This window comes from Microtus pennsylvanicus, chromosome 2, assembly GCF_037038515.1.
Source record: "Microtus pennsylvanicus isolate mMicPen1 chromosome 2, mMicPen1.hap1, whole genome shotgun sequence".
Classification (NCBI taxonomy): domain Eukaryota; kingdom Metazoa; phylum Chordata; class Mammalia; order Rodentia; family Cricetidae; genus Microtus; species Microtus pennsylvanicus.
In genome coordinates, this window is record NC_134580.1 from 69,705,360 (window position 1) to 69,726,325 (window position 20,966).

Consider the following 20,966-nt stretch of genomic DNA (forward strand, 5'->3'; position numbering starts at 1 on the left):
AGCAAAGTTTCAGCACATCTACCTCTGGCTGCAGATCCATGGCATCTCTCTGACTCTGCCCTTCTTTCTTCCAGCATTCAGTCCAGTCCTCCTGGCCTACCTAAGTTCTGCCCTATCAACAGGCCAAGGCAGTTTCTTTATTCATTAACCAATAAAAGCAACACAAAGGACCTCCCATACCAATACACAGATTAATAGAAATGGGTTAAGATATAATAGCTAGTCAATAAGAAGTGTGGGCAATAGGCCAAGCAGTGTTGTAATAAAATAGTTTCTGTTTGGTTTTTAGCATCTGGGTGGCCAGGAAATGCACAAGCAGTCTCTGCCTACAGGGAAGGAGTGACAATTGCTTTCCCTCCTCTTTAGTTTTCTAAAAATCACCTTTCTGTCTCCGTAGACCATACTGGCCTTGAACTTACAGAGATCCACCTTCCTCTGCCTCCCAAATTTTTGGATTAAAAGCATGTACCACAACTGCCCATCTTTTTTTTAAAGTTTATTTATTTATGGATTTTTTTGTCTGTGTGGACATCTGCACATCAGAAGAGGGCATCAGATTCCATGATAAACAGTTGTGGACCACTATGTAAATGCTGGGAATTGAACTCAGGATTGCTATTCTTATAACAACCCATTCTCAAGGAAATTAAGCACAGTCCCATGAGACCATCATTATTCTATTCTAAGGACAGTGTCTTTAGGGACCTAACCACTTCTACTAGGCCCAGCTTGTTCAACATCTTGCCACCAACACTCTAGGGAGACAAACTCAAACAACATCCTGCTGTAGCATCTAGAACAGAGCAATCTAGGCAAACAGAAGGTACACAAGCTTTTGCCTTGGAACTAGGTTGGGAGAAATGACCTAAGGGACCGAGATGAAGGTCTTTTACTGGGTGGCGAAGTATTCTAAAGTGGCTGATGTTAGCAGATGTCTGACAATATACTAAAAGCCATTGACTCAAATACTCTTAGTGGGCAGATGGTACATGAAGGCTTTTTGCTGGGATGATGAAAACATTCTAAAACCATTGTGGTGACGTGCTCAGAGCTCTGAGGACACTAAAAGTCACCAAACAGCGGACTCTAAGTGGGAAGGCAATATGGTATGTGATTTATATCTTAATAATGCTGTTTTAAAAAGTCATGGGAGTTTATAAGTGAGTTAAGCAAGGCTGCAGAATATAAGATCAATACAAAAATCAATTGTATTTTTATAAGTAGAAATAAACAACTGAAAATTGAGGCTTTTAAAAATGTACCATTTAAAATAGCAAGCAATAATGAAAAGAAATAATACACCAGGAAAAAAAAAACCCACCCTGAAATGTTACAGAGAACTCTAACAAAATATGTTCAAGATCTACTGCTGAACTCTTTCAACGAGACTACATAAATATAAGATGTTCATGGGTAAAAAGATCGTAAATAGTAAAGATTCCAGCCCCCTCGGTTTAATGAATAGATGAATATAATGGATCTCTCTCAGTTCTGTTTTTCTTTATGTCTCTTAAGGCTTTGTTGTCAGTACATGCATGTTTATAACTTTGTATTCATCTTTACTAAGTCATGTGGATGTAAGCGTTGTGAATTGGTGTGGAGAGGCACAATTCAATGATATTCCATTCTCGGATAGGACTTTCCACACCTCCTCTATCCTCTCGTCTTGAAGGACATTTTGATTGCTTCCAGTTTGGACCAACTGAGAATAATGCTATTGAAAACATTTCTGTAGAAGTTATTTTTCCTCCAGAGAATGTGTTTTCAAGTCATTTGGATATAAATACTTAGGGGTGCAATTGCTGGCTTGTATGGCAAGATTGTTTATCTGTTTTCCAAAACAACTCTAATTTGCATGCTCGCTCACTTGCGTGAAGAGTTCTGCACGCCTTTAATCCCAGCACTTGAAGGTGGAGGCAGGAAGATCTCTGTGAGTTCAAGGCCAGATCTGGTTTACAGAGCAATGGGGTTTCAGAACAGCCAGGACTACACAGAGAAACCCTGTCTTGAAAATAAAAAAAAGAAAAAAGAAAGAAAGAAAAGAAAAAGTTCCTGCTGCCTTGAGTCCTCACTAGCATTTGATGTTGTCAGGCTTCAGGTGACATGTCCTGGTGTCCCAGCTACTTTTGAATTGCTGTGACAAAACACCATGACCAAGAATTTAATTTGGGGCTCACAGTTCCAGCGGGTTAGAGTTCATGACCACGGCAAGGAGCATGGCAGCAGGTAGGTGCAGTAGCTGAGACCTCACATCTGATCAACAAGTACAAGGCAGAGGGAGAGAGAGAGAGAGAGAGAGAGAGAGAGAGAGAGAGAGAGAGAGAGAGAGAGTGACAAATGGCACGGGCCCACCCCCACACCTCCTCTAGCAAAGTCACACCTCCTATCCCTTCATGGGCAGTTCCACCAACTGTGGTCCAAGCTTCACTATGAGTACATGGAAGCCATTCTCACTCCAACAGCCACACCTGGACTCTTTTGTTGCTGTTCCACCCGAATCTCTTTAGTGATGCCGAGTGTGAACATCAGGCTGTTCCTTGCCAAGAGAGATTCTATTCAACTTCATTTTGAGGATAAAGGATGGTTGTGCACCTAGGTGGGCATGTCAAGGTTACAACTGGTCCGGCACTACCTTGTGGCACAGACCAATAACTAGCTTATCCCTAAAAATAGAAAGGAATGGTATAAATCTATTGAGTACACCAGAGCTAGTGGGCACATTAAAATCTTATCAGGAAAATGAAGTCTGAGAATCTATGAGACACCCCAGACTAAGGTAAGAGTGTACCCCATAAAGAGGTGAGCACTCACCACTGCAGTGTGACAGCCCCCCCACCCCCCCGATCCATCATCTGAGTATCTAGTGTTTTGTTCTAAACAGAAACTATGGAGACAATCCTGGTCCCCTGAGAAGCAGGCGTGCCAGCACACCGTGGTGTGTTCCTATGATGGGGTGCCATTGGCTGCTATGACCAATGACACCCGTGAATACGCCAGAAATGCTATTCTTCAAACAGACAGGTGGGTGGTGTAGGGTAAAAGGGCCGGCCAAAGAAACCCACCCTGGCTCTGAAACCAGAGACAGTGAAAGAAATACATTCTGGATCTGAGACTTGAGCCAGTGAAAGAAATGCTTTAGCCCTGAACCCAGAACCAAAGAGATGCACCCTGACTCTGAAACCAGTGCCAATAAAACACACTGTGTCCCTAGAATCAGAGTCAGTGAAAAGAAATATGCCCTGGCACCAACCCTAGAGCCAAAAAGTTTAAAAAGGCCAATGAAAGAAACACAGTTTGACTCTGAAATCAGCCATCTCTGCACCCTGACCAATTAAACTAACCAATCTCTGAGCAGGGAAAAGCTAACCAATCCCTCTTCTCTTTGGGAAAACTCCACCTCTGAGAAACCCTACATAAGCCCTGTGCTGTTCAGTTTGGGGCTACTCTTCTTTCTTCCTGGCAGAGGCAGCCACTCTCCTGGACTCTTCCCTCCCAATAAAGCTCTTGAACCAGGTTTTGAGGAAGACCTTCTTTCACTGGAGCAGAGACTGAGCAGAGTGGGATATAACACTTTTGCTGGGGAAACCTTCCCCTAGCAGAGCAGAATTGCTTCACTCAGGAGGGGCACAGGCACGAGCTGTCACTTTGGGGAAACCTTCCCTAGAGCAGGGCTGCAAGCTGCTACACTTTCAGTGGCCTGCGCTATTTCCTGGCTTCCGACTGCCAAAGCACTCTTCACCTGAACTACAACACCCAGTATCCCCTGGCTCCCGACTGCCAGGATCTCTTTCCTTCCATTTGCAGGTGGAACTCAAAAATATTTCACTGGGGCTGGAGAGACACCTCCATGGTTAAAAGCCCTGGCTGCTCTTCCAGAGGTCAGAGCACTGCATACATACAGGCAAAGTAGCCATACACATAAAATACAGCAAAACATTTTACTGAGGGAAAGGAAACAAGACACCAAAAAGTGCACATTTATCCAAACTTCTCGAATAGATGAAAGCAACCTTGGGTTGGCCAGAGTGGCTAAGGTTGATTACCGAAAGTGTCACGGAACATCCTGGAGCGATGAGAGGTTTTCTGTCTCATCAAGTCCATGTCAGTCACTGTCTTGGTTGTGTTGCTATCGCATGGATAAACAAAAATTTCAGAACTTCAGTCCTACAGTTATGAACCTGTATTTAGTTATGTTTCAATAAAATTCACACTTAAGAAAGGGGGTAGAGAAAAGACTCAGTGGTTAAGGCTGATTCCTGTTCCTTCAGAGGACCAGAGTTTAGTTCCCAGGGCCTAAGCCGGGCAGCTCAGGGGAATGCAGATCCTCTGGACTCCTTGGGGACCCACACTCACGTGGACATACCCCCACCCACAGAAACACACATGTGTGTAATTAAAAATGGGGGCTACATAACTGGCTCAGTTGGCAAAGTATTTATCCCGCAAGAACGAAGGCTCAAGTTTGACCCCTTAGAACCCATGTACAAGTGCCATGCATGGCTTGTAATTCCAACCTTGGGGACACACAGATAGAGGGGACCCTGGTTCTCACTGGTTGGCTGGCAAGGCGTCCTGTTTCTAAGACACAAGGCAGATGGTTCCTGAGGAAGCCATGACATTGACCTTTGGCCTCCAAGATGAATGCACACATATGCATGCTAGAGTGCTCTTGCACACGCACATGCATACACAGACACACACACACACAAACACACTTTTGTGTTCACACACACTTGTGCATACACACACACATATACTATTCAAATTTGGCTCCATTGTTCATTGTGTATACAGTGTTCTGTCTGCATGTATACCTGCAGGTGAGAAGAGGGCACCAGATCTCATTGTAGATGGTTGTGAGCTACCAGGTGGTTGCTGGGATTTGAACTCAGGACCTCTGGAAGAGCAGCCAGTGCTCTTAACCTCTGAGTCATCTCTCCAGTCCAGCCTCCTATTCTTTATATATTATTATCATCTGTGAACTATCAAAGCAGCCTCCAAAGTGCGCATTTTAGGTTTTACTTCTTTCTGTACTTCTGGTCTTCTCGTCAGGCGCTTGGATTTTTGATTTAGAAATAGTTTCCTGGCAATTACGCATTTATCAGGCCAAGCTGTTGCAAGCTTCCCTACATTCCACATGTGCGAGCAGAAAGGAATCCGTCTGGAAAAGCACGTTCACAGCCAGCAGTCCAAGGCTTGATAAGGTCGGCATCCCTGGGGAGGGCTCCCCATTTCCCTCGTATCTTGAAAGCAATTTTGTCTGCTTTCTCAGTTGTTTCATTTTAGAAATTCGTTTTCCAGTCATCCATGCCCACTCTACCTATTTAGCTACGTTTTCACAAACTCCACTGATATTTATTTCTACTCTCTCACAGGGAGGAGAGAATTGACTGTTCCCAGCCTTGCTAAACAAACAGAGCAGGCAGGAAAGACAGAAAAGAGATTAGGTCATTCAATCAAAACAACAAAACCCCAGAGCCAGAGAGAAGACCATAATAATAATAATAATAATAATAATAATAATAATAATAATAATAATAATAATAATAATTTACGGCACAAATGTCACACAGAATGATCTCATAAAGTCTCCAGATTCTGTTACCATGTCACCATGGGACCCTAGAGTTCAGGTTCAATCCTGTTAGGTAGTCCAGGCTAGCCCCCAAATCACCGTGTAACTGAAGAAAACCTTGAATGTTAGCCTCCACCTCCTGAGCTGAGCTCTGAGACTGCAGGTGTGTACCACCCTTCTGGGCAAACTGTTTTACCCTCATTTCCAGGCCTGAAGAGTGAGAGCTGACAATAGAGACACCTACCTCACTGGTTAGCACGGGGCTTAAATGAGGCTGTGAGGAAAGAATTTGAGTCCAGCAACATGTGTGAGTTCCAAAGGCTTAAGAAATACGTTAGATGCTGTTTTTATTAGTATTCAATTTTAAAATTTTACTATTATTAATTATACTACCTTATTCTTACCTCCACGGTATACAATTATTACACAGAACAAAAACATCAGTGACTTTAAAAAACATTGACTTTTATGTGTTGTGTGGTGTGTGCATGCACACACAGGTGCTCAGGTGCCCACAGAGGCCAGAAGAGGCTGTCAGATCTCCTGGAACTAGAATGATAGACAGTTGGGAGCAATTGTGTGGGTGCTGGGATTTGAACTTGAGTCCTCATTCAAGCACCAACTGCTCTTAACTGGGGAGTCATTCTTCCAGGCCCTGGAATGTTTTGCTTTGTTTTTGTTTGATTTTTATCTTTTCCCCCAGTCTGTGTTGAGGAAATGCTAGCTGGCTGGTGGTTTGGGGGAGGGGTTGGAGGTGAGGGGTGGGGAGTGGGGGTAGTGGTAGGTGGGGGGGTGTGGGGTGTGGGAAGTGGTGTTGTATGAAATAGAACGAGTGGTGGCTGGGCTGAGGAGGTTCAGGACCTAACTTCTAGGAGACTTTAAATGTGTTTGTTGGGTAAAGAATCTTGCTCGATAGGCCTCAATTTATGATCCTCCTGCCTCAGCCTCTTTACTGCTGGCCTCTTTACAGCCTCTTTACTGTGCCTATGCCACAATGCCTAGCTCATTTTTAGATCTTGGTGTCTGGGCTCTGATTTCCTCCATTTGGCCACTGCGTAAATATACCAGTTCCTCCATGTCTTGTGAGTAAGTCTAGGTTGTGCTCACTGACCTGTGGAAGCTGATGCCAGGCAGTGGGGGGGGGTGGGGCGTTGGCTATGTAGTCCCAGGGTTCATGTGTATACATGGTTAAAGAGAAGGCTGCAGGTGACCCAGAAGACAATTGGGCATAGTCAGGGCTGGCATGCCATCCACCCCTTGATTGAGCAATGGTCTCCAGCACCTGTGGCCATAGCCCAAGGGAGGGGGCACTTGGGGCCCTCCAGAGGTGACTGATTTCCCCAGAGAAATGATGTACTTGGTTTGGACTGGCACATGGGCATCACCTCAGTGAGGACGAGCTGTTCAGGAGAGGCTGGGAAGTCTCTAAGGCTGTCTTAGGTCTCATAGGGTTTCCTAGTCCAGAAGGGCTTCCTGGAGGAGGCTTTTGCCTATGGTCTGTGAATATGGGGTGAGTGTTTCCAAGGACTCATGCAGGGACTGAAAGTTTCACACAGATTGGAAAGCAACAGGGAAACTATTCCAGGTGGAGTCCATGGTACAGCTTAGACAGAAACAAACCGTGAGGATTGGCAGCGTGAATGAGGACTCTGGAGAGCCACAGTCACTGTCTGGGGTTTCCATTTATGGGTGCAAGAGAAGGAGGAGTTTGGCTGCTAGGGCTGTGGTTTGGGTGGTTCTCTACTCTGACAGGCTTGGATCAAGTGAGCCTTTCCCTACTGTTCATGCCCCTTCCCATAATGCACCTGAATTTAAGCCTATGTCTGCTCAATTGTGCATAGACATAGCTTATAAATAGGGAGGTCTCCTGAAAAGTTCACAAGGGACATGGTTTTCCTTATTGGGCACGCATCCCGTCTTAGGAGAACTTATAAGCACTAAATGGGAGGCTTGCTTATTGTTTTAGGTGATCGGTCCATGAATATCACAGTGGAGAGCCTCGTACTTGATGGCACCATTGGAGCAGTAACTAAGAGCTCGCATCTGATCCCCACGGAGCACGCAGGGAGAGGGCGAGGCAGCCTGGCGTGGACTTTTGAAACCTCAAAGCCTACCCCAGTGCCACACTTCTTCCAACAAGGCCACCTATTCTAACTCTTCTCACCCAGCTGCACCGACTGGCAATCGACAGTCAAACAAATGAGCCCGTGCAGGCTGTTCTCATTCAAATCACCACATACCCGAAACCAGTACAGCCTGAATTGGCCCATGTCCTTGGTTCCCAGACTGTGCCAGAGTATAACGAAAAGGAACAGATGCTAGCAAGGCGTGGCCACGAGGAATAATCTATTTCCATTGTTTGAAGCAGGACACCGCCCCTCAATACAGGTGGGGGCTGAGGTCGCTAATAGGTCGCTGGTGCATTGTTTAGCCTAAAGCTGGGCAGAGTCCCAGGGGGCTCAGCTATTCCCCATGCTTGCCTTCTTCAGAAGGCTTGGGGCTGGTGTTGGAAAATGGGATTCCAGTACCTGAACTTTTCTCAGTTTCTGGGACAGTGTTTGCTTCTCTTCTCTGGATATCTGTCTCCTCCCCACGAACCCTTTTTCAGAACCAATGTGTCCTACAACTCTAGCGATAAAAGTCTTCAGAAACGCAACACGGGAAGAACATGGACCCTTGTCATAGGTGTGCAAATTTCACTGAGGAGAAACTCCCATTGGATTTTTGTTTATTTTCTTTTTAACTAAAAAAATTTTTGATCTGTCTGGATGTTTTGCCTGTCTGTGCACTGCATAAACTCTTGGTGCCTTTGGAGGCTGGAAGAGGATGGAGAATCCCCTCTGGCTACAGATGGTTGTGAGCCACCATGTGGTTGTTGGGAATTGAGCCCTGGGTCCTCTGAAAGGGCAGTAAGTCACGCAGCCATCTCGCCAGGCTTCCTTAGTGGTTTTTTTAGGTACTTCCTGGAAGCCTGACCACCGTGGTGGAGTTGCCACTTCCTTCCCTTCATTCTTCCCACCCAAAGCTCCTGTTCCTCATTGCTGTCCCCAGGCCAAGTAAGAAATGGCTGGTTCTTCAGGTCAAGGATGGAGTCAAGCTCAAGCGTCTGGGAGCTGTGAGGAGGGAACTGAGGAGAGAGCCTTTAGGGCAGTCCTTTCTCAGAGAACTTCCAGACTGGATCTAACAAGCAACTGAGAAACTTGGCAGTGGCTCCTGCCCCACTATCAGGAAAGAAGTGCTGGGTGCAGGCAGAGTGAGGCAGGAATCCCTGTCCTTGGGACCCTTCTCCTCGGGGGTCAGAGGTTAGAGGGTAGGATTGACCGAAGCGGCCTGGGGTCAGCGAGTCTGGGCTTCCGCGTATCTGAGCTAGCCCACCCCATTCTTTCTCCTGTCTCATAGGGTCCTTCTTGGTTCTGGAGGCCAAGAGAAAACGGCTGTGCTTCTCTCGTCCCGAGCAGCAGAGGACTGTGAGGCCTAGGTCATTCTGCAAATCTCCCATTAGCTTGTTTTTCTCGATGCCTGCTCTTTCTGTCCTCAGCTTTGATTCTGTAGTATGGGCCTCAGGAGCCCCTCTCCCAGCCCAGCAATCAGAGGCAAACTGACTGAAGCATTTACTATCAGTCATGTGATTCATAGGCACCCTCCTTCCCAGCGTATGAGAAGGGAACTTCATTGGGCCCTGTGGCCCTAATCGCTCCCCAGAGCTGTCTGGCTACAGCATCAGTAACTCTTTCAATAAATCGCTTATCCAAATGGCAATTTGCCTCAGTGTCCTCTTGAATCCCAGACCTGAACTTTTTTCCCTTTCTTTTGGTTTTTGAAGACAGGGTTTCTCTGTAGCTTTGGAGCCTGTCCTGGAACTAGCTCTTGTAGCCCAGGCTGGCCTCAAGCTCACAGAGATCCACCTGCTTCTGCGCCACCACCACCACCACCACCACCACTGGGCTAAACCTGAACCTTTCAAATTGGTGCTGAAACCTGGAAGTAGGGACGGATCCGAGTAAGGAGGAGGGGCCACCAGAACCTGAGGCTGGCGGGAGAAAGGGGGATGTGAGGGTAGGGAGAGTCACAGCTGTAGGCGGCAGGACCTGAATGGCTCTGAGCAGTAGGTGAACAGATGGGCTCATGAAAGAACAGGCAAGAAAAGGGGGGGGTCAGGAGGAGTGGAAGCCCAAGTTCTGCCATCTGAGGCCGTATAAGCTGGAGCATCCAAGGCACTCCATTTTTCAGAGGGGAAAGCCGAGGTCTAGGAGTCCGCAGTGTGATTTGGGGACTAACTTGAAGCCCTGAGGGAGCTGGGGTCCTCTCCTCGAGGCAGCAGGTCCTAGCTCTCTGGCCATGGCCTTTGCCTTAGCTGATGCTTTGGGCTAATGAGGGACCAGACAAGTGTGGTCCCCGGTGTCCCCCCCCCCCTAAACTCACCAAGTCTACCTGCTTATCTACTGCATTGAGCAGGGCAGCTTGAAGGAGCAGGTTTGGGGTGGGGCAGCTGAGAGTAAAGAGGCCTCAGGAGCTGGTCCACCTCCCCATCAGGCAAGATCCAGCTCAGAGCCAGAGGGCGAAAAGTCCGAAGTAGGTTCAGGCCCTCCCTCCTTAAAGCCGCACTTGTGATTCACCTGACTTTACTCTGGGGAGCAGAAGGTACCAGCGTCCCTGTTCTATAGATGTGGGAACTGAGGCTCAGGGACTCTCCAGAGGGGCTTGCTCAAGGTTATGTGCAAACAAAACCAGTTGGTTTAGAGCTCCACTTAGCTGCCCCTCCCCTCTCATTCCTTGGGTTGGGGAGGGGCCCTACCTGTTTTCAGAACTAGGTGAGGGAGCTTTCTGGAAGCAATATTAGGCTAGGGAAGGACAAAAGGACAAACCATGGGGAGACTGGACTGAGAAGACCCTTTTGGCAACGTGGAAATGTAGGTAACTTTACACAAACTTCAAAATCAGACGATTCCCCATCCTATGTACGGTCTATTTCTATCCTCCCCCACCCACCGCGTATCTAAAGCCCCCTTCTGGCTCCACACGGGGTGGTGGACCCCTTTCTCCAGCTTTCAGCAGCCCCAGTTGTCCTGGCAGAGCTGGGCCAGCCAAATTCAGTAGCAGCCAGCCCCCATGTGGCTGGCATCTGCTGGGATTTGCTGGTTTCCTCTTCTGTTGCTGAGTGTGCTTCTATATCCCATGTTCTTGGCGCAGGTGGTGGTGGTTCTGGTAAGCGTACAGAGAGACCTTCTGAGAATGGCAAGGTGTGAGTTGCTTGTGTAAAGTTGACCACAATGCACACTCCCACCCCGTTAAAACAAACAAAACCACCGAAAACACTCGCCCAAGCCTTGCCCAAGTTCCTAGAGCTTAGCTGAAGACTGCAAGCCAACCACAGGTACAGTGACGGAGGGTCTTTAACCTGGACAACTGTCTTCTTCAGCGCATTTGCTCGTTGCAGTTTGTACATGCTGTGGGCGAATCTGGCCACTAGCTTGCCACTGTCACTCTTATTTGTTTCTTAAGGATGTCATTCCATCGCTCTGTCAGTGGCGGTACTGAAGCAGGAACCCCCCAAAAATCAATTGAAAGACCCTCAGAGTGGTCCTTCCCTCAGGAGGAGACCCCTAACCCAAGGAACAGTTGAGACCACTGGCTGCAATTAGCAAGAGGTTTATTGAGTGGGCACAGGTACCTGTGGGCAGCAAAGTCCTTTCGGAGGACTTGCGTGCCTGCAGGCTGGGAGAAGGTCTTTTTATAGGAAAAGGGTGGCAAAAGCAGGCATACAGAAGCAATGCATGGTTACACGGATCTCATTGGTCAGTTCGAATGAGGCGATGGGTTCATTTAAGGGACAAGTTTCCCGGAGACATGAAGGTCTGATAATAATAGCAGACTTGGCCCTATCTAGGGTACATGTAGTTTTTCCCAGAACTGTGCGTTGCTCTCCTAGGCCTGGTGTCTGACCACAGATATCCTGTTTTGGCCGCCTAGGAGTACTGACTTTACCTTGAACTTACATTTGTTTGTGTGAAAGCCTTGCAAAATGGCATTACAGCAGCTAAGCTGGGGTCTTTCACAATAACTCCTGAAAGGAAGCAAGATGCAACCAGACGCTATGAAGATTGCCCCCTTGGCCCAGGGAACCGAGCTGCTAATTTCCAGCAGGGCATCAGCGAAATATTAGTGACAATGGCAGGAAAAGAAAAAGTAGTGTCAGAGCAGAAACATACCACTCCAGGAGTGGGTTTATGGGGCTAGGTTTTTCATTTGCAAGCACGCATTTTGCAATGTGCCACTCCCCTATACTTGGGCAGAGTGGAGGATGAAGTAGCAGGTTTTAAGGTACCTTGGGCTTGGCAATTAAAATATTTTTATTTCCGTGTATGCCATGTGTGTGTGAGTGTTTGTAGAGGCCAGAAGAGGGCGTTGGATCCCCTGGAGCTGGAATTACAGGCCATTGTTGTAAAGTGTTTGCTGCCCAACAAACCTCTCCTCTAACGCAATAATCCAAATCAGACCAGATCAAACCTAAGTAGAAAAAGCCCAAGCTTAATGGAAGCCAGTGCCCCCAGGTGGCCCTTCAGGACCCCAGAGAGGAAGACCTGGAAACCTTGGAGAGAGGAAAGGAGAACCAGGAAGACCACATGTTTGTTCTCTGAGAGGCAGTTTAAATAGCCCGTGGAAGTGGTCTTGACCCTCTCTGGGGAGGGCCACCATTTGGTGGGCTTTCTCAGAGGTGGAGTCTGGACTGGGGCAACTTCCAGGAGAGGGGGTTTGGGATGGATACCAGGGGCTGGGGTGATGCTTCCAACCAAACATCCAAGACTTCTGGGATATAGGGGTGTCAGGGGGCTGGGTTCTCACTTCCAACCAAACAGGTGTGTGAGCAGTCTGATGTAAATGCAGAGAACCGAATTTGAATCATTTGCAAGAAGAGCAAGTACTCTTTTTTTTAAAAAAAATATTTTATGGTTTATTTAACTTTATTTTATGTGCATTGGTGTGAAGGTGTCAAATCCCCTGCAACTGGATCTTCAGACAGGTGTGAACTGCCATGTGGGTGCTGGGAATTGAACCCGGGTCCTCTGGAAGAGCAGTCAGTACTCTTAACCACTGAGCCATCTCTCCAGCCCCAAGAGCAAGTACTCTTAACTGCTGGGCTATCTCTCCTGTCCCAGGCTGATGTGAATTCCCCTCTGTATGCTATAAATGCCATTGGTTAATAAAGAAACTGTCTTGGGCCTGCCCAGGGAATAGAGGTAGGTGGGAAAAACTAAACTGAATGCTGGGAGAAAGAAGAGCAGAGTCAGGGAGAAGCCATGTAGTTCCCACTGGAGACAGATGCCGGAACTTTACCTGGTAAGCCACAGACACGTGGCGATACACAGATCAATGTAGATAAGTTAAATTAATATGTAGGAGTTATCCAAGAAGAAGCTAGAGCTAATGGGCCAAGCAGTGTTTTAAATAATATAGTTTCTGTGTGATCATTTTGGGTCTGAACTGCCAGACTGCTGGGAAATTAACAAGTGGCCTCATCACAACAAATTGATGCCCAATGTGGCCAACTAAATCCACTTAAAACCTGAGAGAGCTTGAAAAGGAAGCCTAGGCACAAAAGAACAGAGTTAAGCTTGGTTTGGTAGTGGCATTGCTAGAAGCAAGCAGAGGCATGGCTCCTTTCAGTGAGGTTTTCCTGATTCAGCCGTAGCAGAAAAAAAGCAGTGGTTTTGAAATGCTGGCTTTCTTTCTTTTTTTTTAATTTTTATTTTTTTAATTTATTTATTTATTAAGGATTTCTGCCTCCTCCCCACAACCGCCTCCCATTTCCCTCCCCCGATCAAGTCCCCCTCCCTCATCTGCTCGAAGAGCAATCAGGGTTCCCTGACCTGTGGGAAGCCCAAGGACCGCCCACCTCTATCCAGGTCTCCTAAGGTGAGCATCCAAACTGCCTAGGCTCCCCTAAAGCCAGTACATGCAGTAGGATCAAAAATCCACTGCGATTGTTCTTGAGTTCTCAGTATTCCTCATTGTCTGCTATGTTCAGCTAGTCCGGATTTATCCCATGCTTTTTCAGACCCAGGCCAGCTGGCCTTGGTGAGTTCCCGATAGAATATCCCCATTGTCTCAGTGTGTGGGTGCACCCCTCGCGGTCCTGAGTTCCTTGCTCGTGCTCCGTCTCCTTCTGCTCCTGATTTGGACCTTGAGATTTCTGTCCGGTGCTCCAATGTGGGTCTCTGTCTCTGTCTCCTTTCATCGCCTGATGAAGGTTAATATTCAGGAGGACGCCTATGTGTTTGTCTTTGGATTCACCTTCTTATTTAGCTTCTCTAGGAACATGAATTATGAGCTCAATGTTCTTTATTTATGGCTAGAAACCAAATATGAGTGAGTACATCCCATGTTCCTCTTTTGGGGTCTTGCTTACCTCACTCAGGATAGTGTTTTCTATTTCCATCCATTTGTATGCAAAATTCAAGAAGTCCTTGTTTTTTACTGCTGAGTAATACTCTAATATGTATATATTCCATACTTTATTCATCCATTCTTCCGTTGAAGGGCATCTAGGTTGTTTCCACGTTCTGGCTATTACAAACAATGCTGCCATGAACATAGTTGAGCATATACTTTTGTTGTATGATAGGGCCTCTCTTGGGTATATTCTCAAGAGTGGTATTGCTGGATCCAGGGCTGTGCTGCCAACATGAACTCTAACTCCTTCTGGAGGTCCCGTTATGGAGCATTTAAATGGGGTTTGTGAATAGAGTGCTGCAACTTGTTTAATGGAAGCATAGACTGGCTCTGAGCCTAAAAATGGGCCTGTGAGCATGGCTCTCAGAGGCAGCAAACAGCTCCGTCATGCTGGACTGATGGGGCAAGCAGGTAGTGCCATATTTCCCCTAGCAATGGTGCCACTTAAGTTTATAAGAAGGGCGTAGCATTTTAAGAAGCACTCCTGGACAGAAAATAATTACAGATATACAATAAAGACAGATTCAGACAGATACAGACCTCTAAATGGGTCACAGTGTTGGATAAATATATGTAGGTTTGGGAGAGAAAAGAAAAAGGAAAAAAGAAGTAAATAATTTTTATAAAATGGTAAAGTTTTTAAAGAGACAGCACAGACAGTCATAGATTAAAGGAGTAAAGATAATAAAATAAATATTAAAAAGTAATAGATAAAAATAAGACACATAAAGATGAAATACACACAAAGAGTCTGGATTTTGTATATTATTGTGTTTTCTTTGAATTTTTTGACTTTGAAGGAGCTAAGTACAGAGAGATATGGGTTGCTAAGCTAAACCAACTATATACTTTAAAGCTATTTTGATTTCAAAAGTTGAGTCTAAGGATATGTTGCTTTGGAAAGAGGTTCTTTTTTTTTCCACAGAGAATGAGAACCTGTGGAATCCTTCCAGACTAATGTGGTTTGATGGATCAACACCCCTTGACAGGTTGCCTTGAACACTCCTCAAAAAAATTACTTCGCCCAATAAACAGCAGGAAGCAGTTTGGAGAGAACTATGCACATATTCCCAAATACTGTTTTTAAATATTTGTTTGCATTTAAAGGGGGATATGCTATAGAGATTTTCATTGGTATGTATCTTGGTTTATTGATCCAAATTTAGGTCAATATTGTTATATGTATACTTCTGCTCTTGATTAAGGTATTGTGTTTGTGCAGCTCATTTAAAAATGCAAAGTATAACTAAGAAATATAGGTTAATATAAAATCAATTATAATAGTTAAGCTTGTAGTCATGAAAGTTAGAGTTTCTAAATGTACAGAGATATAGTTCAGATGGATAGGTATTCTTCAAATCTTTCAGAGACCTTTGGAATATAGTATTTAACATGTTTTAAGAAGTTAGAACTTTTCATGACAATGAGACATATATCCTCCTGGCAGCACCAATTACTTCAAGAGGAAAATGGGCACTGAAGAGGCTCCTCATGGAATTTGTTAGCCATTTGGGAAAGAAACTCCTCTTGCCTGGACTGCTTGATGGTATGCTGTGTGAACTGGACATGCAGGACCCACAGAGAAATGACTGCTGAACTTGCCTAAAGGTGAGACTATCCTTCAGGGTTCTTGCTTTATTGAAGAGTCTGCTAGATATTCTGCAGGACACAGAATAAAGTGACTGACAAACTGCCAATATAGTTGGAACTCTCTTTGAAATTTCCTGCTTCCTGGAAAAATCTGCCAGATACTATGGGCCTGTAGGCTGAAAATGCATGCCCCAATGGTACAGAAGAACTTTGGGTGACTGTCCAGGCAGCAAGATGTCTCTGTCATTTCTAGAATTTTAGAAGTTGCTTACAATGTACTTCCTGCTTACTTAGGTAATACTATATCCTTCTGGAATCTTTGATGAGTTTAAGACTAGATAGATAGTTATAATTATAGTTTTCCTTAGTTATGATAAAAGATAAAGTAGATATAAATATTGTAATTGCAATACTTACTTGATACCTGTTTTGTTATATGTAATTTAGTGTGTTAAAGTTAAAACCTTCCTTTTTATTTGACAGAAAAGGGGAGGTGATGTGGGATTCCCCTTTCTATGCTGTAAATGCCATTGGTTAATAAAGAAACTGTCTTGGGCCTGTCCAGGGAATGATGGGAAAAACTAAACTGAATGCTGGGAGAAAGAAGGACGGAGTCAGGGAGAAGCCATGTAGCCCCTGCTAGAGACAGACGCTGGAACTTTACCCAGTAAACCACAGATATGTGGCGATACACAGATTAATGTAGATGGGTTAAATTAATATGTAAGAGTTAGCCAATAAAAAGCTAGGGCTAATGGGCCAAGCAGTGTTTTAAATAATATAGTTTCTGTGTGATTATTTCAGGTCTCAGCTGCTGGGTGGCAGGGAAACGAACAAGGGGCCTCATCACAATACTTGGCCAGACAATTTTACCTTTTGTGGGGCTGGGTCTCAGTGGTTTCATCAATAAAATAGAGTCAGACTGGCTTGTCCCCAGCCTGGAACCTTGGTTAGACTGACATCATAACATATCCAGTAACTTCTGATGTTAAGCTTGTTTTTCTTTCAGGGGTTGATCATTTAAACCAAGGTGGAATAAAATAAAGTTCTTCCTCCTCCACCATGTTGCACAGAGGTGTGTCCTAGGGACAGACAGTGGTAGAAGGCCTACAGGAGGTGGGAAGGTTACACTTGGGCACCAGAAAAAGCAACTGCCATGGTCCTAGTGCCACTGGAGGGCAGCACCAGCACAGAGCTGAGGCCGTCGGCGTCCAGCTGGGAGAGATTATCTGGGTCTGGGCTGTGGGTTCCACCAGGCAAGATGCTTGCTGTCCTAAAACGGGGCGAAGGACATCCAGGTCTTGCTTTCCTTAAGACTGCATCATCCAGGAGACTAAACAACACACTAATAAAACTGGAAACAATGTGGCAGTTTCAAGCTGCAAGAGGTATCAGCAGGGACAGTCAGAGAGGCCTTGTTGGATGTGTATGGATGCAAGCATGTGTATGTGTTTGTGTGTGTGTGTGCATGCGTGTATGTGTGTGCGTGTGTGTGTAGTGCCGCTAAGATGAGTCCTGGATTGGAAGAGCAGTCAGTGATCTGAATATATAGATATCCACATGTGGATGTGGAAGTGGGTTTGCTTAGGAACTGGGAGGCCTGACGTGAGGAAACAGCAGAACAGAGAAGCCAAGTAACACACGCATGGTCACAGAGACACCAACTTAGGGAACTCACTTTTCATAAGCTGAGCTTCTTTTGTCTAAACATCCTCTAAACAGGATGGTGATCACCACGCTCCCCATTTCAGACCATAATACCCCGTGAGTGTCTTTCCCTGCCTGCCACTTTCCCTTGTTTATAGGCGTGTGCTCATATGTGTTGCTGTGGGACTGTGTTCTAATGCATGTCTGTGTGAGAATGAAGTGCCCATGTCCAGGGGGGTGTGTGCTTCAGAGATCATGAGATTCCCAGTCGCCAAGGCTCCCCCATTCCTCTGGAAGCTCACCTCCACCCATCTCTCATTCTTGGGGTCCCCACGGAACCACTTCACTAACAGTATGGGTCCAAGTCATATGTAGAAATTAATTTTTCTTTCTCCAATCCACAGCTGTAAACTTCTCTCTTCAGGGTGGATGAGCACCCTGTAGTACAGAGGTCTCCCAGGGACAGGGATCTGGGACTTGGAGAGTGGCCCCCTGAGGGTGCAGCAGAAAAACAGGCACACCATCGTTAGAACATGGCACCGTCCACAGCAAGCTCCAGAATCTCCTCCACACGGTCTCTTGCCTAGCTCACAGGCTGGCCATGACTTACTATCCTTGTTTTATAGCCGGGGACACAGGGTCAGACAGAAGCCCCTGGAGACCCAGTGAGACAGCACACAAACTCCCCAGCTTCCTAACAGCCTGAATGGCGGGAGGAGGCTCTGTTTCTCTTTAAAAGGCGAAGGTATCCGCCAGGGGGTGGTGGCCACACCTTTAATCCCAGTACTCGGGAGGCAGAGGCAGGGGAATCTCTGTCAGTTGGAGGCCATCCTGGCCTACAGAGCCAGGACAGGCTCTAAAACAACACAGAGAAACCCTGCCTTGGTAAAACCAAAGGGGGAAGAGGCAGTGACATCAGCCTTCAGCAGCACTGATCGCTGCCCAGCACAGTGTAGCCAAGTGCGATTCCAATTTTCCTGCAAGACTTTAACTTCTGGGCACCTGCTCTGCAGGCTCCAGGCTGCTCAGGACTCTATAGGTAGTGAGTCAGCCTCCCCTCCCCCTGTGGCTCCAGGGTCCTCTCCCAAGAACATTCTTTTCAGAGCCCCAGGGGAGGTCAGCTGCTATTTGTTTCCCAGATGTGGGTGGTGGAGTCACATCCCTGAGAGAATCCAAAAGCGCTGGAAGGGGCCAGCATTAATTTTGCAATCACCTCACTGTGGTGCACCTAATTGCCTGATAACTGTAATTGAGTCTTGGGAATCACATCAACGGTATTACAGGGAGCATTTTAGGGCAGTTAGTGGGATGTGCAGTGATACTAGGTTCTGACTCCAGGCTGGCCCAGACAGAGCTCTTTCCTGGAGGTAGAGAGTTGGGGGAGCATGGGGTGAGTGAGGGGTAACAGCTAGGATGTTTTCACCTGCATCCCATATCTGGGCCCTGCCAAGTAAGTCTGACTGGTAGGTGCAATAGCGATTTTGCAAATGCAAATGTAGTTGTTTGAAAGCTGAGAGACTCAGGTGTTGTAGTAGGTCTTTCAGCCACCCAGTGGGTTCTTGTAGAAATGGCTTCTGGGCTCTGCCTGCGCCCATCAAAATGAAATCTGTGCTTTTCATAAAATTCCCAGGAGAGAGCCACTGAATGCTGGTCTAAGCAGTTCACCTGTTCAGGGACTGACTGGTTACCTACAAAGGCCTCGTGTGTAGCCTTGATGACAGTTACAGTGGCCCATGAGCCTCCCTACCGCTCCCCCAGGACACAACGGCAAGGGCACCACCCTGAGTCAGGCAAGGGACTCAGTTCACGAAGGTTCCCTAGAGGAAGATCAAGTTATCTGTTGACAAAGGTCCCTGTCCTGCCATTCTTGCTATGGGAGAATAGTCCATTCTCTCTGATCCACCATGGGTTCAGCTACCTGTCTGTCTTCTGTCCATGGAAGCTGTCCAGCAGTGGCAAGTCACCATTTCCAAGCCAGACCTGAAGGAAGCTTGAGGTGTGTTTGCCCCCAACTGCCACTTTGAGGAAGATTTTCCAGCTGGTCATGGAAGCTTCCTCTGGGGAGTCCATCTTCCATCTTCCAGGATGGAGGGTTCACTGAAACCTGGAGTCCAGCATAGCCCCATGACCACATTATTTATGAGTATTAAAAAAAGATTGTGGTAAGTGACTGAGCTTTCTGGAAATGCTTGTTATACAGCATTGCTGTGACAGACGCTGACTGATAAAGAACTGTGTTTTTCACATGGAAGCCGCTAAGCTGAATTCGGATTTTTAGGAGTTATCTCCGGACAGGAAAGCAGAGTATGTCTAAGAGTGAAAGCAACATAGAAGAAAGTTGCGATACGGTGACGGTGACGAACCGAAGTCTGTTGATGGTTTTTGTTTCTGGGCATCCAGCTTTACCCGAGTCAGGTAGGGCTCTCCTGGTCTCAGGGAACAGGAGACAGAATCACCCCTGACTTGACCCAGAAAACTCAAACAAACCCAGAAGTAATGAAAGTTTCAGGTGTGGCTGGATCTAGAAGCTCCATGATTTTCCTTCAACTTTAAAACTATTTTGAAACTTAAGAAACAAATCAACAGACCCAATGAAAAATCACCAAATCTATGACATTTGTTTTGCGTTTTTTAAGAAGGGATTCTTGCGATCTGTTGGGTACAGGCTGTTGATCAGTGTGAGACTGAGCTGTTGGTGTCCCTGAGGGTCATGTCCCTCTGCAGCCTCAGCATGTAGCTGGGTCTGGAAAAGGAAAGCGAATCTTCTCAGGTGTTATTAAGATCAAACTACAGAGAGAGGGGCCTGATGACAGGTGTCTTTACAGGAAGGCCTCTGAGCACACGAGCACAAACCCAGAGACCCTGTGACAATGAACAGAGATCTAAGTGATACATCTTCAGACGAAGACTCAGTGTCTCCAGCAGCCAACAGATGTTAGGGAGAGGCACTGACAAGTTCCTGCTGAGAACCTGCAATGGAAGAAGCCCCTCACCTGGATATGGTAGTTCTGGCTTCCAGACTGTACTTACTTCAGCTGTCTCCAGCATTCAGATTGTGTTACAGTATCCTGTCTTACCCATGGTTTTGCTGTCCAAGGTATCAGTTATCTATAGCCAATGCAATCCAGAAATACCAATGTGAGCTATCCTAGAAATATCCAATCATAGGTTTCAAGCATCATGAGATTCTAAGTAGCAATATGAAATCTCACAGTGTCCCACTCTCTCCTACCTAAGACATGAATTCATCTTTTGTCCAGCATATCCACACTGTATACACTACCCACCCTTTAGATACATAGCTGTTTCCATCATGAGATTGGTTATCATAGTATCACCGGGCTTATTCCATGTTCAGTGTGTCCATACTACCTGCCCATTAGTTCCTTAACCAGGTCTGTTATTAAACTGACTGTCATAGTCAGGGTGTATGTTTTGCTCACCATATTGATCCTGGATACACTATACTCCCGTTAGTCCTCAGATTGACTATCGTAGTGTTACAGGGTTTATGTTTTGTTCAATGGATCCACACTGTATGCACCACCTCCTGTGGGAAACTTAACTGTCTGTTACCAAATAAATTATTATAGTATCACAGAGATATGTTTACATAATCCTTGCTTTAATTAGTACACCAATTTTGGTTTATTATTCGCTATTGTCTCTTTCTGTGTCTAATTTGTTAGACTTTACCATAGCT